We start from the raw sequence: 15724 nt of genomic DNA on the forward strand, positions 1-15724 counted from the left end.
ATTGTATATTTTTGCCTTCTTTGTTGAAGATAAGGTGTCCATAGGTGCATGGATTTATCTCTGGGCTTTCCATTTTGTTCCATTGATCATACTGTCTTGATGACTATCACTTTGTAGTAAAGTCTGAAGTCAGGAAGGTTGATTCCTCCAGTTCTAGTCTTCTTTCTCAAGATTGCTTTGGCTATTCAAGGTTTTTGTGTGTTTCCATACAAACTGTGAAATTATTTGTTCTAGTTCTGTGAAAAATACCATTGGTAGCTTGATAGGGATTGTGTTGAGTCTATAGATTGCTTTGGGTAGTATGGCAGTCATTTGTGTTGTCCATTTGAGATTTGATCTTGAAGTTATGGAATGGTTTCTTAGTTACATTGCAAAATATATAACTTATTAATATCATGTTGTGAGTTAGTTGTAACAGAGGCTAGGCTGCTGTCATCACCCACAACATATATAGTGAGATCAAGACCTAGTCAGTGAGACCAGGCCTTTTTCATGAGATACCACCTTCACCACCAGCAGGCTGCCTGCCTGATCTAGTCAAGCTTCAGTCAAAACAGATTGGATACTCTTGTTATCACTTCTGGGAGATTCCTCATGCTTCAGTCATAATGAGAAACCCATTCATTTCCAAAAACTTCTTACCTTCATGTGAAATCCATTCCTTCCATTCCTGGCCTAAAACTCTCTCTCTCTCTCTTTTTTTCTTTAACAGTTAGGAAGAGCTACCTTTTGTTCTAATTGTGAACAAAACTTCTTAAATATTTTAATCACAAACATTTCAGACATTATAGAAGTACAAAAGTCATAAGAGACCCAGCGTGGACCTACCACACAACTTAAACAGTTATCAGCCCATAACTGGCTACATTTCATTGGTGTATCTACCCATTTCCAGCCACTCCAAAGGTTATTAGAAGCAATATCCTATATATCATAGCATTTTATCTGTAAGTATTTGGAATATAAGTATGAAAGACAAGTTCATTAAAGTTTTTTAAAGAGAAGTAACCATGATACCAGGCTTCCCAGGTGATGCTAATGATTAAAAAAAACAAACCTGCCTGCCAATGCAGGAGATGTGGGTTCAATCCCTGGGTCAAGAAGATCCCTAGAGGAGGGCATGGCAACCCACTCCAGTATTCTTGCCTGGAGAATCCCGTGGACAGAGGAGCCTGGCGAGCTATAGTGCAGGGTGTCACAGAGTCAGACACAACTGAAGCAACTTGGCACAGAACAGCACACAACCATGATACCATACTTCCACCTAAAATTTTACCCATAGTTTAGTATTTTTAAACATCTTTCAGACATCCTTATTTGTTCCATAGGATTTTTGCCCTTTATTTTTTATTAATTAATTCACTTTATATTTCTCATATAGAATTGCAACAGTGGTGGCCATAGATGGAGCCTGAGTTCTCTGCAGGGAAACTCAGGTGTGAATCGATAGGAGATGGTCACTGGATTCCTGACAGGGAAGCTTGGTGATCACAGTCTCTTTTCAGAGGTCAGCTGTAAGTCTTGGAGATGAAATCACAGTGGTCAAGACTGGCAGTGCAGCCCCCAGCCGAGGTGTGGCAGTCATCCATGCTGGCCATCAGTAGTGACTTCTTGAATGCAGAGGCCAGGATGACGCCAGTGTCTCTGGGGTGGAAAAAGATGCCCATGGAGGTGGGCATCTTGCAGGGACAGTGTGGTACTTGCTTGTCTTGCTCTTCCAGGAGCATTGCCACACTGGGACAATGGAGAGCTTGAGCAGGATGATGGCCTCTAGGATGGCCTTGATGACTTCTTCTGGGCACTTAACACTCAGATTGACACGCCCATTGTAGTCCAGATGGCAACAGATACCTTGAACCCGGTCCAATGGCTAGCATAGGTCTGCTTTTGTGGATATTATCTTCAACACCTCATCCTTGAGGCACATCCCCAGGAGAAAGTTGGTGATTTCAGATTCTGTGATGGGCATGGAGAAGAGAGAAATCTCATCCAGGGATTTGGTCTTCCTGTCCTTGACCAGGAGCCCAGCTTGGCCTTGATTTCTCCACCTCAGTGATGTGGACTGGGCTGCTGCTTCCTACTCCAGGGCCCCAGGAACACCAGTATGTCTGTTCCATTTGGTGTTTTCCCAGATAACAAGTGCACTTTATTTTAATTGGGACTGAAATACTCTCTATGCCTTGAAGTTGGTTGACATGTCTTTCATGATGCTTTTACAACACATTCTGCTCCCTTGCCCTCCTTTTTTTTTGTTTTACCTTGAAATTTATTTGCTAAAGAGTTTGTAGAGTTTTGCAGACTGTGAATATTGTTGATTCCATTCCTATGCTTCCAGTTTAACAAGTTCCTTTGTTTCTTATATTTCCCGTAAATTGGTGATTTAGACTTTCTTGGCTTGATTTAGCTCAAGTTCATTTTTTTGAAAAGAGTACTTCATAGACAATGTAGAGTACTTCTGTCAGGAATCTGACAGTCATTGACAGTCCTTGCCTAGATCCATTACTTTGGAAATTGCAAAATAGTGAAGTACATTTCTATCATCTCTGCTTCATTTTTTAGCTGGAATACGTCTGTAAGGAGGACCTACCTTCAACTATGTGACTACCCTGAAGCCCAGTTCAAAACTTCCTTTAGCTCTTTCTGCCATCTTTCCTTGCTGCCATTATGGTGCACATGAATGTCCTGGCTGATGCTCTCAAGAGTATCCACAATGCTGAAAAGAGAGGCAAATGCCAGTTGCTTACTAAGCCATGCTCCAAAGTCATCATCAGGTTTCTAACTATGATGATGAAGCATGGTTGCACTGGTGAATTTGGTATCACTGATCATCACATGGCTGGGAAAATTGTGAACCTCACTGGCAGGCTAAATAAGTGTAGAGTGATCAGCCACAGATTTGGTGTGCAGTTCAAAGATCCAGAGAAATGGCAGAATAGCCTGCTCTCATCCCTTCAGTTTGGTTGCATTGTACTGACAACCTCAGCTGGCATCAGGGCCCATGAAGAAGGGAAAATCCTTGAATCTTTTTCTAGGAATGTAATATGTACAAATAAAATGTTTCAGAGGACAGAGGCAAAACAACAGCAACAAGAAAAACTTCCTGTAGCCTATGGCTCATTTGTTTTAGGGACAGAGAAATGTCTTTTTATCCAGTAAGTATCCAGAAACAACACTTCATCCATAAAAGGAGATAGCATGTAGCAGGGAAAAACAAGCCAGGGGCTCAGGAGTCATGGCTCTATCTCTGAAATCTGTATTGATGTTGGACAAACTGTGTCATTTCTTAGAGCTGGAGGTTCCAAGCCCCTACCTACACTACAACCAGAGAAGCAGTTTTTCCCTAATTTCATTTGAACAAATCAGACCATGACTTTAAAATAATTTTATCAATATTTAATTGAAATGTAGTTGATTTATAATGTCATGTTAATTTCTACTGTACAGCAAAATGATTCAGAACGTGTATGCTTTCTTTTTCATATTCTTTTCCAGTGTGGTTTATCACAGGATATTAACTATAGTTCCATGTGCTATATAGGAGGACTTTATTGTTTATCCATTCTGTACATAATAATTAGCGTCTATTAACCCCAAACTCCCAGTTCATCCCTCCCCTACCCCCACTTTCCCTTGGCAACCACAAGTTTCTTCTCTATGTCTGTGGGTCTGTTTCTGTTTCATAGATAAGTTCATTTGTGAGGCCGTGGCTTTCTATCACTAAAGTCTCTTTCAGTGAAGACATCTTATGATTTTCATTTAGAATAAAACAAGACCTATAAGTCCACATCAGGATATTTAGGAGCCAAGGACCAAGAAGAGCTAAGTATTATCTCTAAGAATGTGTTATTTCATTTATTCATCCATTAATTCAGTAGTTCATTTATATTTTTAGTCTTTAAACAGGGCTTTATGCTATCTAAGTCTCTTTAACATCTAAAGCTTGAAAGTGGGTATTGTGAGCAGTAACCTTTAGGGGATTTCCTGGGGGTACTATCCTTGAAGCTTCAGCCTGAGGATCAGAGAGTTGAGGAAAGGATGCTGGGATTCTTGACAGTCTTTATTGATATCATCCATAAGAATGAGTCCATGTACTTGACAGATGAGTTTGGAATTTTCCTCATGGAAAGACTCCATGGAGGAGCCAGTGTAGGGGGTATCTGACAATATTCCTAAGAGGGAAAGCAATGTAGAAGGACATCTGAAGAACTCTCACTAATTGTTTACGTGATCAAGTTAATCTCAAATCATAGAGAAAAAAATTGATCAATGATCCTACTTTCAAACTCCTCGTCCAACTGTCCTTCAGTTCTTTGTGAAGAGAACTCTCATCCACACAGCTAATGAGTGAATATAGATTACAAGCATTGAGTCTGGTTTTAGCGCAGTCCCTGGTTCCAGGTAGGAAATACAGACTCTGCTTTCTCATTAGTGCCCCTGAAATTTTGCTCTGGGTATGTGTATTCAAAGTGGTTCAGGTTGATGGGGACTTCCCTGAAGGTTCGGTGGTACAGACTCCACTCTTCCACCACAGGGGACACCAATTTGATCTCTGTTTGGGAACTAGGATCCCTCACGCTGTGCATTGCAGCCAAAAAAAGAAAAGAAAAAAACAGAAACTCATTTCTCAATAAAGTAAAGAAAATATTTAAAATAAACAAAGAAAGCAAAGTGGCTCGTGTCAAGGGGGTGAGCAGAAGGAAAGCACAATCCCAGAATCCATCGTTGGAATCACACCGGCTGTGACAGAGGCAGCACAAAAATAAACTCGACAGTTCTCACTTCTGAAACTAGGCGCAGTGCGGGCTTCCCTTCCTCACAGATTCACTCAGTACTTAATCATAGAAGGTGCTGCTGCTTCTCTGGCACTTAATAATTTAGTAGTGGGAGCCGTTCCTGGCAGGAGATGTTATGAAACAACCTGAAGAGTAAGAGCGGGGGTGGGAAAAAGAGCAGTGCTTCATTTAACAAATTCAGAGCCTTTCTTGGAGGCCATGAAGTTCTCAGTTCAAGTTAATTATCGCCAACAAACATTTATTTATTCCCTTGATGAATATTTATCAAGGGGCTCCTTTGAGCAGCATGCGGTGTTGGTGTCACCCTGACATGGAGATGACAAGAAGCAGTCCCTTATAAGCAAAAGGCAGAGACCGTTTGCACAGATCATTATGAAACGAGGTAAACTTTCATAGCTCTGCATGAAAGGGGTACAACTGAAAGTTTTATGAGGACATGGTAGGAAGAGATTAGTTCTAGGTGGAGATTGAGAGGCAGCCTAGTAAAGAGATGGCATTGAGACTGAACATGGACAACTGGGGAGAATTCTAGCAGGAGAAGGCAGCAGGGAGGAGGCAGGAGGCCTTGAGGACGGAGCATCCACAGTGAGCCAGGGTAAGGCGTGGGGTACAGCTTCCCCACTTGGCATCCGTGAATTCCTAAAGATGTTTGAGCTTGGAATCCTTGCGTATGCTGCTGGTTGAGACCACGATGCTATATGAAAAGGAGATGTGCTTTATATTTCCCTCATTTGTGTCAACTGCACTCCTACTGATCTTGTCAGAAATCACATTCATCTCAGATTCTGAAAAAAACAAACAAACAAACTCCATTTCATTCTATTTTTTACCCTGCATCAACACATCTGCTTCTCTGTCAGATGCAGCTCTGATTTTAGGACTGGTGTTGCCCTAGGTTCCCCTGAGCAGCCACCCACATGGTGAGCAGTTGTCCTACTTTTCAGGATTCTAGGCATCCTGTGCCTTTGCCCAGGTAATCCTGCAGGACCAGTAGGGCTCTGGGATTCTAGATCTCTACACTGGTACAGCCACTCACAGAGAGGGCAGGCCTCCCACCCCAGCCTCCCTGAGATGTGTGGTGACTCACCAGATTGTAGGTAAACACTGTCCCACCCCACTGGCTAAACACTAACTTTAACAATTAGATTCCTGCTTCACAAACTACCAATGGGGTTAGGCTAGGGATCACAATGTCAATCACTTTCTTTCTCAATTTGAGAAGAAAGGGGAAATTCCTTGCAAAAGGAATGCAGGTATAATTCAGACATTGTAACGTTCTCTTCAAGACAACAGCAGCCACTCTCTAGATGCACAGAACATTTTATGATTTATCAGGAACTTTCAAAGACAGGATACAATTTGATTGTTACAGGATTTATCATTATTCCCACTTTATATATAAAGAAATCGAGAGGCCCATTCATTAATATAATAAAAATCATGGCTCTCATCTGGGCACATCGCCACGTTTTGTCCGAAGCACTTTACATTTAACTCATCAAAGCCCCTGAATTGTTCTGTAAGGTAGATGGTTGTTGTCCTCATTTTGCTGCTGAAGGAAACAGGCACAGAGGAGTTCTATAGTTTGCTCAAAGGCCCACAGCTCGTATCTGGGAGAAGACTTGCCCAGCGTGGCTCCAAGGGAGCACTAGGTGGCCCATAGCCTGGGTCTGAAAGACAGTGCTTATCCAGATCTACCACTGACCTAGCCAAGAGAATTCCTGAATATCATGTGTCCCATGGCAAATGTTTCTGCTAGACAAACGCCTTCAAACACCTTCTCTATCCTTGTTGTTGTTCAGCAGCTCAGTTGTGTTTGACTCTTTGTGACCCCATGGACTGCAGCACACCAGGCTATCCTGTGCTTCACCATCTCCTGGAGTTTGCTCAAACTCATATCAAGTAAGTTGGTGATGCCATCCAACCATCTCATCCCCTGTCCTCTTCTCCTCCTGCCTTCAATCTTCCCCAGCATCAGGGCCTTTTCCAGTGAGTTGACTGTGCATCAGGTGGCCAAAGGACTTTAACTTGGGTAGATTTTGTCTGTTTGTTTGGCTGTGCTGGGTCTTCATTGCTGTGCGGAAGCTTCTTTAGTTGCAGTGTGCAGGCTTCTCATTATGGTGGCTTCTCTTGTTGCAGAGCACAGTGTCTAGAGTGTGTGGGCTTCAGTAGTTGCAGTACATGGGCTCAGTAATTGTGGCTTCTGGACTCTAGAGCACAGGCTCAGAAGTTGTGGCTCATGGGCTTAGTTGCTCCTCGGCGTGTGGGATCTTCCTGGATCAGGGATCACACCCTGCATTGGCAGGTGGATTCTTTACCATTGAGCCACGAGGGAAGGCCCTAACTTGGGTAAATTTTGAGATAACTCTAAAAGAGAAAATTGTTCGGTGCCTACTTATTTCCCCCTGTCATCTGACATTGAGATAGACACCATCATTTCCAGTGAGAAAACCACACATCTAAGCCCTTCCCTGTTTCTCCAAGATGACAGTGAAGCATTCTCTGGGAATAAGAGGATGTTTCTGTGTTTTGTGCAGAGCAGAGGCACATGGGGAAACAGCAGTGGACACAGCACTAGAAAACCTGGATTGTAGTCATGGGCTAAAGGTCTGACCTTGAACTAGTCGTTGCACCTCTCTGAGCCTCAACTGTATCAAGTAGTGACTCTTCTGCCTATATCATGTTAAAAAAAAAAGACTATAAGAATTAGTATGAAATCTGTACCATACCATACGAATGTGGTGAGCTACTATTGTCCTTTGCAGTTCCTAGCCATAGTTTGTTGTTGTTGTTGTTTTTTCCCTCAAAGCTTATTCTTGTACTTCAATGCAAGAAATTTTTTTTAAAAAAAGAGATTTGAAAAGAGTTTGTAAGTTTCTGCACAATTTAGGCAGGAATTCCAGTTGAACTATTCCAAATCCTGAAAGATGATGCTGTGAAAGTGCTGCACTCAATATGCCAGCAAATTTGGAAAACTCAGCAGTGGCCACAGAACTGGAAAAGGTCAGTTTTCATTCCAATCCCAAAGAAAGGCAATGCCAAAGAATGCTCAAACTATCGCACAATTGCACTCATCTCACACGCTAGTAAAGTAATGCGCAAAATTCGCCAAGCCAGGCTTCAGCAATACGTGAACCGTGAACTTCCTGATGTTCAAGCTGGTTTTAGAAAAGGCAGAGGAACCAGAGATCAAATTGCCAACATCCACTGGATCGTAGAAAAAGCAAGAGAGTTACAGAAAAACATCTATTTCTGCTTTATTGACTATGCCAAAGCCTTTGACTGTGTGGATCACAATAAACTGTGGAAAATTCTGAAAGAGATGGGAATACCAGACCACCTGACCTGCCTCTTGAGAAATTTGTATGCAGGTCAGGAAGCAACAGTTAGAACTGGACATGGAACAACAGACTGGTTCCAAATAGGAAAAGGAGTTCATCAAGGCTGTATATTGTCACCCTGCTTATTTAACTTATATGCAGAGTACATCATGAGAAATGCTGGACTGGAAGAAACACAAGCTGGAATCAGGATTGCTGGGAGAAATATCAATAACCTCAGATATGCAGATGACACCACCCTTATGGCAGAAAGTGAAGAGGAACTCAAAAGCCTCTTGATGAAAGTGAAAGTGGAGAGTGAAAAAGTTGGCTTAAAGCTCAACATTCAGAAAACGAAGATCATGGCATCCGGTCCCACCACTTCATGGGAAATAGATGGGGAAACAGTGGAGACAGTGTCAGACTTTATTTTTCTGGGCTCCAAAATCACTACAGATGGTGTCTGCAGCCATGAAATTAAAAGATGCTTACTCCTTGGAAGGAAAGTTATGACCAACTTAGATAGCATATTCAAAAGCAGAGACATTACTTTGCCAACAAAGGTTCGTCTAGTCAAGGCTATGGTTTTTCCTGTGGTCATGTATGGATGGGAGAGTTGGACTGTGAAGAAGGCTGAGCGCCGAAGAATTGATGCTTTTGAACTGTGGTGTCGGAGAAGACTCTTGAGAGTCCCTTGGACTGCAAGGAGATCCAACCAGTCCATTCTGAAGATCAGCCCTGGGATTTCTTTGGAAGGAATGATGCTGAAGCTGAAACTCCAGTACTTTGGCCACCTCATGTGAAGAGTTGACTCATTGGAAAAGACTCTGATGCTGGGAAGCATTGGGGGTAGGAGGAGAAGGGGACGACAGAGGATGAGATGGCTGGATGGCATCACTGACTCGATGGACGTGAGTCTGAGTGAACTCCGGGAGTTGGTGATGGACAGGGAGGCGTGGTGTGCTGCGATTCATGGGGTCGCAAAGAGTCGGACACGATTGAGCGACTGATCTGATCTGATCTGATAATGAAATGAGCTTGATTTATTAAAGATTCTCAAAACAATAACTTTTAGGCTGGTACAATAATTCACCCCCTATGGTTTGAGCCAAGGATATATTTAATCTGTATAGAGGAGAGAAACAACTTTTGTGATTTTCTAATATATTCTTCTAGAAAATTCCGAATAAGTCAAACTTTTAAGATTTGAAAAGATTTCAGCTTTGAAAAGATTTGCTTTTGAGTTAAATAAATCTTGATGAATGGAAACAATATTGCATGCTAGTGAAGAGTATGTGGGCTTTAGGGAGAAATAGAACTTATCACTAGTCAGAAGAGTTGGGCTTGGGTTCTGGCTCCACCACTTACTGTTCTGAGACCTTAGGCATATTTTTGAGCTGCACTTGGTCTCTTTTCCTCACCTGCAAAATGGGGACATAATAATAATTAACTCTATAGGTGTCTATGAGGATTAAATAAAATAATGTATGTGAGCATTTAGCATGGTAAATGCTCAAAAAGTGTTAGCTTTTTCTGAAAAAAATTGCATACTACAGAATTCCCTTCTTTCAGCCTGAATACACCATATTTTCTTTATTCATTTGTCTGTCAGTGGACATTTAGGTTGTTTACACATCATAGCTACTGTGAATAATGCTTCCATGACTATGGGTGTGCTAATATCTCTTCAAGATCTGAGATCTTTATTCTCATTCTTTTGAATAAATACCCCGCAGTGGAATTTGGGGATCATATAGTAGATAAATGTATAAATGTTCCCGACCCAAGGATTGAACCACATGTCTTGTGTCATCTGCATTGGTAGGTGGGTTCTTTACCACTGGTGCCACCTGGGAAGCCCCAAATGTGTGTGTGTGTGTGTGCGTGCAAGTGTATTTTTGAAACTTCTGTACATTTTTAGGACTTCCCTGTAGCTCAAATGGTAAAGAATCTGCCTGCAATGCAGGAGACCCAGGTTCAATCCCTGGGTTGGGAAAATCCTCTAGAGAAGGGAATGGCAATCCACTCCAGTATTCTTGCCTGGAGAATCCCATGGACAGAGGAGCCTGGCGGGTTATGGTCCATTGGGTCGCAAAGAGCTGGACACGGCTGAGGGACCACCTGCTACTCCTACTCTGTACTGTTTTCTGTCGAGCTTCACCATTCTATATCCCCACCAATAATATACAGATGTTTCAACTTCTCCACAGCCTCGCCAGCACTAGTCTTTGTTTTTTTTTTTGATACTAGCCATCATGACTGGTGTGTCACGTTAATCCCATTGTGGTTTTGATTTTCATTTCTCTGACGATTAGTGGTATTGAGCATTTTTATCATATACATGCTGGCTGTAAAGTTATTATGCTAAGTGAAATGAGCCAGTCACAGAGAGACAAATACAACATGATTCTCTTGTGCCTAAAATAGTTGAATTTATAGAATCAGAGTGGAGTGATGGTTGCCAGGAGCTCAGAGGAAAAGGAAATAGGGAGTTAGTTACTAGTCAACCAGCATGCAGTATCAGTCAAGAAAGATGAGTAAGAGACCTGCTATACAACAGTATACCGATAGTCAACAATAATGTATAAAGTGTAATAATAATATGTAATAAAGTACATAAAATGTAATAATATACTTAAAAGCTTATTAAGAGGTTATATCTTGTGTTAAATGTTCTCACAACAAGAAAGTTTATTTTTAATTCTAAAGTAAAAATGGTCTGAAAAGTTGGGAAGGTCTGACACTGTTTCTAAATTTATGAAAAAATATGTTCCAGTGTGGCTATTCAGATCATCCTCACAGAACTGGTCAGTTCTTAAGGTTGATATGATATAAGCCTAATAAGGCCTTTTTGAATTAGATATAGTATTGGCTCATGACCTTTTGATAATGCTAAAATAAGAGATTCATCAATAAGAAGTAATCAGATAGGAAGAAGAAAAGGCATTGACATGATAAATTATTTTGTACAGATCGATCAATAACAGAACCCTGGTACCTTCCTAGGTAAGCACCCAAACAGCCTTCTGACATCATTTCTAGAGTAAGATGATCTCACTAAGCCCCAGATTTGGCTCTCCAGGAAGCTTCTATCTTAAACTAAATCCTACTCAATAGTAAATAGATTTTGATTTAATATCCTTGAACTGATGAGTTTGCTTGGATTATTGTATGATTTAAACAATAAATAAAAGTTATTTCCATCATACATATAGTTGGAACTGAATCAGTAGAAGACTTAAAATTAATAGCTCAGTGGAGTAGTAAATGCCAAGGCTCTGATTTATACTCTGTTATTGAAGTAGCAGAAATATAAGGGAACTTCTCTTTGGAAATGCCCAAAACCACCGTTCCTGAACCATTTATGCTAATATTGTTGAGGTCTTTGTTTTGGAGCCATCTGATGAGAAAAGCTACCACGGAAGGAATTTCTTTAATGTCTTCAATGACTAATTTCATTTGGAAGAAGTAGTTTCATTTATACCAAGTGTATTAGTGAACAGTGTTACAAAAGAATTCTACTGTTAAAGGGAGCATTTTAGAGCCCACTTTCCCTATGAAGTCACACCCATCAAGATCATGTCTTGGTATCTCTGGATTTTCACACAGGCCTGGTACCTAATAAAGATCATGATTGTCTCCAGAAGGAATCATCTTTAGATGATGAAGGTGTTCACAGGGTAGAAGTTTCTAACTACAATTTATATTTCATCTTATGGAGATACTAAGAACCATATGGGCTTCCCTGGTGGCTCAGATAGCAAAGAATCTACCTGCAATGCAGGAGACAAGGGTTCCATCCCTGGCCTGGGAAGATCCCCTGAAGAAGGGAATAGCAACCCCCTCCAGTATTCTTGCCTAGAAAATCCTATGGACAGAGGAGCCTGGGGGGCTACAGTCCATGGGGTTGCAAAGAGTCAGATATAACTGAGTTGCTAACAAACACACACAAATAAACCATACATCTAGAAAATGCCTATACCATTCGCTTTTCCATACCTGGCCCCAGGCTCCTCCCTTGTGACCCCCTTGTTGGCATCCAGAGCCATCATGGTGAAGAGGAAGGAGGCCACAGATTAACCTGCATTTAAGAATATGCCTATCCAGTCAGCCACTTGTGAGTCAAGAGATGGCTGTAAAAGATTGCCTGTCCTCTGCTATAGAAATGCTGTTAACCAAAGAGAGAATCAAATAAAAAAAGAGAGAATGAAATGAAAATCTATGATCCAGTTGCTTTTGAAGATGAAGGAATGTTTGCTGGCATTACTATTTTACAAAACCAATGAGAAGTCCCTAGAATTAATTTTATCTAAAATCTAGTCCCAAATTTGGAATTGAATGTTAATCAAAAAAGTTATATTAAATCTCTATTTCCAAAATAATTTCAGAATGACGTGGACATTTCCACATGCCTAATATGGCAGTATCTCCCGAGGGCCCTCAGAGCTGAGTGGCCTTGGAATTGTGTATTGAGACTAGAGCAGCCCCTAGAGATGTCCAGACTAGGATTAGTCAGAATCTAATCCAGTCTTGGCTGGCCCTGGAGACTCAGAGGGGTCACAGGGAATCCTGCGTCTCTGGTAGAATAATGTTTGCCTTGTCAGGCAGTGTGTAAAAAACTATTGGCATGCAGGGTTACTGATAAATGCCAAGACCCAGAAAGTTTGGGTTATGATGGTTAAGAACAAAGAAAAGTATTTACAATATCCCTTTTGCCCCAAAATAGATTCTAAACACTCTACAAGCACAATGGAATGCATCCATTCATTTCTAAATGGGTCGTTTCCTACCCCCATGTTTAGGTCATAGCTATTTCTAGACCTTCATGTGACAAGACCTTCACAGACCAAATTCAGTAGTGTCACCTTCTGAACCAAGTAGCTGCATATACTGTGGTTTTCCCTTGTTTATTTTGCCTTGTTTTGTTTTACACAGCCTGTATCACTAGTGTCCCAATCAAGGTCAGCAGATTGAATTCAACCCCATTCATTTAAAAGAGCGAGAGATTCATGCCAGCACCATGATCTCACCACCCTGAGTAGCAGAATGTGGCCATGCAGTGCACTGAAGTCAGTCTTCCAGACGCAAGTGTTCAGTGTGACCCTGAAGCCACACCTGAAAGACAGGATGGTGTCGTCATACCAGCATGCATTCTGACTTCAGCTTCATTTATTAAGGGCAACATGTATCCGGAGGTGAAAGAAAAACTTGAAATGGTTGATGTATTGTTATAATTGAGGAAGTGCCAGTAATTCAGATAAACGATATCAATGGAGAAGATTCATCCAAACACCAGCGTGGAATTTCCTAATATTTGCTGCCAATTTGCTATCATGTAGATGGTTAGGAAGTCTCAGGTGGATGCTAATCGCACGAGGGCCAAAAAGAATCGTATCACCAGGGTGAAGGCCAGTGATGAACACTGTGATATGACGTCATATGCCTTGCAGTGCAGCTCTCTGCAGTGTGCCAGGCTGGAGATCAGTGTGCAGGCAGTGCTGAATGTTCCCTGTGAGTGAAACTCTGGGGAGGAGAGAGTGGCGAGTTCCTCTTGTCGTCAGGTGAACTCTGATACACATAAACAGATTCTCTCTCTCTCTCTCTCACACACACACACAGCCTTCCTCTCTCCAATTATATATCTCCTTAAAGATGTTCATTACACCAGTCACAGTGGAAGGAAAAGAAAACTCTTGCCAACTTGTAGCCATCAGACCTGCCTGCTAGTACAGCTGTTTGCAAGACTAGGAAGATGTACTCTAGCACTGAAGGGGCACCATAGAGGAAGGAGACTGCACCATCCTGTAACAGCTAGGGCTGAGGAGGGCAGAATTGTAACTGGCATTTCTTAAAATTGTATTATGTCTGCTGAGTGTTTTATATACATTTTCTTAGTTAATTATGATATCAGTGACTTAAGGTAGGGACTGTATTTCCATTTTACAGATGAAGAAACTGAGGCTCAGAGATGTTTAGTGACACTTATGGTCACACAAATCCTCTCTAAACCACTGTGCAATACAAGCCAAAATAGGAGTGAATAGAATGGCAACTTGTTGTTCTGTACCAAATGCAGTCTCTACTTATATATGTATGAATATGAATGGCTTATCATATGTTTAGGCCTGAGCATGCCCAAGATCCCATAGATGGACACTTGCACACTCTTACACTGGTGGTCCTGTTACCAAATGTTTTGACCTTGTGGTAGCCTCTGGTCATATTCTAATATTTTTAGCCAAAGTTATAATAAAGAAATCTTTCTACTTCAAAATAGCCTTGCAGATCAAACTCTGGATGATCTGAAATGTCACTTCCCTGTTTGGCGAGGGTTAAATGGTTGTCTCAGGCCAGTGTTTAGTTCACATTCTATAAATGGCTCTTACTCCTTGATCTGAGTCACTGTATGTATTACAGCAAAGTCACTTACAGATCAATTTATTTTTAGCATCTTAAAGAAACAGATTCAACAGGGAGTGTTTGTCAGACCACAGGGTAACTTGAAGGAAAACTTATCTTTGTGAGGACCTTTCTTTCTTCTGGATTCCTCTGCCTACAGCTCTCTGCTTGTGCTAGGCCTTTGCATGTTGTAGTAAGATGTTTTGAATTATTTAAATAGCAGACTGGCAGAACTTTATGCCAATATCTTACACAGTAGAGAAGTTGTGTGCTGTGCAAGTGGCAGAGCCTTTTGCATTTTAAGGGAAAGAATATTGGGAAATAAAGAGTACAATTACCTACCTTTCAACTTTGTAATAGGAATTTTCTCTAAGATGAAAACCCAGGAATATGACTAAGCACAATGGTGATAAGGATAATGGTGATGATGCCGGTAATGGTGATGAGGGTAGTGAGTGATGCCCTTGATAAGCACCACCACCTTTAGGAGAGATTCTGGATCCATCCGTTAAATAAATATGGCATGCTGCCCTCTACAGGTATGCAGTCTAAACCGTAGAGTATTAAAATCGCACAAATAGGTAAAGCAATCTCAACTACAGAGAACAGTGTATACGTGCAAGTTGAATATTAAAGCCAGTTAAATAAGTAAAACCTTTATACTCTACAGGTCTAATTTGTATAAATTCTGAAGCCAAAGAAGAAGCAAGGATTTAGTAATTCATTTATTTTACATTTCTCTTCTGAGTTTTTGAATGTGTATATATGAGGCCAATGGCAGAAGCAGGAAAGACCAACTGGGAGTTCATGGACACTTGAAAAAGTGTCTGCTATCATAATTTTCTGCTGACAGTTGAAAAAGCTAATTGTCCTCTGGTTTGGTTAAGACATGTTATTTATGGATAAGGTATTTAATGGTATTTAATGAACAATTAATGAATAACAATAGGTCTAGAAACATTCCATTTGTTTGTATTTCAAAAAGTTTGGCTTTTATTTCACATTCAACCAACATTTTTAAAAACTAAACTAGCAGGCTTTGGAAAAAAAAAAAGAGGGTCTGCCTGGCTCCATCTCTACCCTTCTACTTCTGCTGCACCCCTGTCAATACTCTCGTTATTTCAGTATCTGAATTGAACATTTTCTTCAATTTACCCTTTACTCTTCCTTGCTGGGGATATGAACCAACAGAGGAAAAACTGCTAGGCAAAG

The 15724-nt window shown here is 41.0% G+C and overlaps 1 protein-coding gene and 1 pseudogene across 3 annotated transcripts in view; one reads left to right on the plus strand and one right to left on the minus strand.

The window, feature by feature from the left end:
• The window catches only part of CREB5 (cAMP responsive element binding protein 5), a 438988-nt gene that overhangs the window by 224980 nt on the left and 198284 nt on the right, over positions 1-15724 (plus strand). The window lies entirely within an intron of this gene.
• Positions 1172-2765, minus strand: LOC113891777 (annotated as a pseudogene).

This window comes from Bos indicus x Bos taurus, chromosome 4, assembly GCF_003369695.1.
Source record: "Bos indicus x Bos taurus breed Angus x Brahman F1 hybrid chromosome 4, Bos_hybrid_MaternalHap_v2.0, whole genome shotgun sequence".
Classification (NCBI taxonomy): domain Eukaryota; kingdom Metazoa; phylum Chordata; class Mammalia; order Artiodactyla; family Bovidae; genus Bos; species Bos indicus x Bos taurus.